Below are 3,617 nucleotides of genomic sequence, written 5' to 3' on the forward strand. Positions count from 1 at the left end.
GTTTCCTACCCTAACCTTTATGATTCTAGTATATATCCTTATTTTTTCGCTTCTCAGAGGACCACTGCATTTCATTCATCAATGAATGCAATAATACTACAAATAAAACCTTTTTGTCTCTGTCTTTAAAACACTTATCTTTATTCTAAATGGTCTGAAACATTTTACGATATGACTGTCTTTTACATGCAATTTCTGATTTTGAGTATAAATTATCAGTTTTCACTACACTAAACTATTGTTAATCAATAGAATGGAATAAAGATGTGTGTGTGTGTGTGTGTGTGTGTGTGTGTGTGTGTGTGTGTTTAGACAGATAGATAGATATGGGAGTAATTTTTAAAAATATCTTTTAGCTTAAAAAACACACACAAACCAAAAATCCTCTCAGAATGAATTCAATTTAGCTAATGTATATACCCTACACATAAATAATATATTTCATCACACTTCTGTCTCATGAAGGCAAATGGAACCTGGTGGGAAGAGTTCAGTGCAAAGAATCAATTTCTCTCCTTTTCTCTCTCCTTCTCTGTCTCCTCTCTCTCTCTCTCTCTCTCAGTACATAGCAGTGGCATTGTGATGGGACAGGAAGCCATGGGTACAGTAACACGGTCGAACTAGAATTCATATAGGTCTAAGGTGGGTTTTTGTCATTATCTCCAATCAATTAGAAACCTATTAATTTTAAAACTATAGATACACTACAGCCACCTCTGAGCCTCTGAGAATATATTACTTGCTGTCATTCATACCCACTCTGAAGAGCTGAAGGTTCGGTTTGGTTCCAAGTTGTTTATTTAATTTTGGAAGATAAATATATTAGCTTGAATTGTTTTATTTTTTATTGAGATTAATTTCACATATGATAATAATAATTTCAAAGTATAGAATTCAGGGGCATTTAGAACATTCACAATATTGTGCAAATACCACCTGTATCAGGTTTCAAACAATTTTCATCACCCCACAGAAAACCCGATACCCACTAAACAGTCATTCTCTATTTCACGCCCCACCCAACCCCTGACACCACCAATCCACTTTCAGCCTCTATTGTTTTTCCTATTATTAATATTTTGTTTAAATAGAATGATATAACATGATGTTTTGTGTCTGGATTCTTTCACTCAGCATACGCTTTCAAGGTCCATGCATGTTGTATCATGCATCAGTACAGAATTCATATTTCATGGTTGACTAATACTCCATTGTATGGATATAACACACTTTGTTTTTCCATTCATCTATTGATGAGCATTTGGGTTTTTTCCACCTTTTGGCTACAGTCAGTAGTGCTACAGTGAGCATTTGTGTCCAAGTATTAGTTTGAGCACCTGTTTCAATTCATGTGCTAGTTAGTCATTCACGTATCTTTTTTGGAGAAATGTCTACTTAAGTTCCTTGCCTATTTTTTAATCAGACCGGTTGTCTTTTGGTTAAGTTGTAAGCATTCTTTATATATTCTGGATACTAGATCCTTATCAGGTATACGGATGGCAAATACTTTTCCCACTCTGTGGATTGTCTTTTCACTTACCTGATAATGTCCTGTGATGCACAAAAATTTGTTTGTTTGTTTTTATTTTAATAAGGCCCCGTTTGATTGTTTTCTTTTGTGGCAGGTGCTTTTGTTGTAATATCTACAAATTCATTGCTAAATCTAAAGTCTAGAGAATTTATTCCTCTGTTTCTTCTGAGAATTTTAGGATTTTAGCCCTTATATTTAGGTCTTTGATTCATTTTGAAGTAGTTTTCGTTTATTGTGTAAGGCATGGGTTCAACTTCATTCACTGGCAGGTCAAAATCCAGTTGAGTGAGAATCATATATTGAAGAGACTATTCTTTCTCATTGAATGGTCTTGGGTCCTTTTTGAAAATAAACTGGCCATGCATATATAGATTTATTTCTTCACCCTCAATTGTATTCCATTAGTCTATTTGTCTATCCTCATGCTAGCACCACTCTGTTTTCAGTATGTTAGCTTTGTATAAGTTTTGAAATTAGGAGGTGTGAGTCTCACAACTACTGAAGCCTAGAGCACGTACTCTGCCACAAGAGAAGCCACCGCAATGAGAAACCCGCGCACTGCAATGAAGAGTAGCCCCGCTTGCCGCAACTAGAGAAAACCCGCACGCAGCAATGAAGACCCAATGCAGCCAAAAATAAATAAATAAATAAATTTATATATAAAAAAAAACCAATCAATTGAAACAAAATGCAAATCTAGAAGTAAGCTAATTAATCACCTCAGCAACAGGGAAAATAAATGCCACATGTGTCATGTGTGTTATTGCATAAGAGAGGTAGAGTAAGGTATTAATTGTCCTGGTATTAAAGAACAAAATGCATTCTCCTGTAGTCAACTTTTAATTTGAGTATCTCAGGGGAGAAGTTTTATAGAGATAATTTTTGACTCATTTGTTTATTGTGTTTATTTATTTTTCCCCACAAATGAAGGCATGATTTAACTGTTTGGTCAGATAGAGACTGACCTCATCTGGGTTATACTGATATAAACTGAGCCATTGAAAGTAATATGCATTGGATGTAATAATCCCCACAGAATTCAGCTCCTTCCATAAATACAACTCTTAAGATGCCTTGGATATGAAAGGGAGCTTTATATATCTGAGAAAAAAACATATGATCCTAACATGGACAGAGATGGTTGGATTGATTGGAAGAAGACCGAATTCTGTGAAAAGGGGTTGGCTGTGGATGAATTTGCTTTGTTGGGCTTTTTTTTCCTCTCATCCATTTTGGATCATTACCTGATTCTTCTTCGTTTCCAGTCAGAAAATACCACTCCAGGTTAGCGGTGGATGAAACAAGTATAAGTGAGCTTCTGTCCCCTGAAAATCTCATCTCCTTAATGCCCTTCACCTGAGTGTGAAAGCAAAGGGATTCTTGGGGGATGCCCAAAGGAGAACAGGAACATTTTTAGAGGAGCAAAGATGCCTGATCCCTAAGAGATAAACAGGTGACTCTCAGAATCCAAGACTAGGTATTCTCCACCTAAAGCTACAGCAGTTTACTATCGAATATAAAAAATTTATCCTCATAGCTGATGCCTGTTAGGGAGTATGTAATGCAAGGAATAGAAACAAAAGACTTAGGAAAATAGCTACTATAGGAGAGAGGCGACAAACAGATGAAGGAGAACTAAAGAAGCAGGAAAAGAATCTAGGAATTATTTTATCACGAGGATATTAAATGTTCTCAGAGGGTTATAAACTCAAAAGATAATATTGGAAACATTAACAAGAATCAAGAAATCTCAAAAAAAGAACCAACGGAAGGTGCTATAAAGTGCTACACTAACTGCCAAACAGGAGAGTAGCAAACATCTAGAAATATGATAAGATGTAGGAACATCTCTGGCAATAAGAAAATTCAATAGATTCTGAGAGAAAAATAACGATACAAAGAAAGCAATTAGAAACAGACTTTCGATTGGATACGAGGAGACGATGAAGTCAATTTCTGAAGTGTTGAAACAAATTTAATCCTATAATTTTACAGCCATTATGGTAAGTAACATTTTTATGAGTGAGCACAGTAAAGATTTCCCTAGGAATACACGCTTTAGAAGGTTTATAACAGGAAAATCATC

Source organism: Balaenoptera borealis (genome assembly GCF_965194805.1).
Source record: "Balaenoptera borealis genome assembly, chromosome: 14".
In the NCBI taxonomy this organism is placed as follows: domain Eukaryota; kingdom Metazoa; phylum Chordata; class Mammalia; order Artiodactyla; family Balaenopteridae; genus Balaenoptera; species Balaenoptera borealis.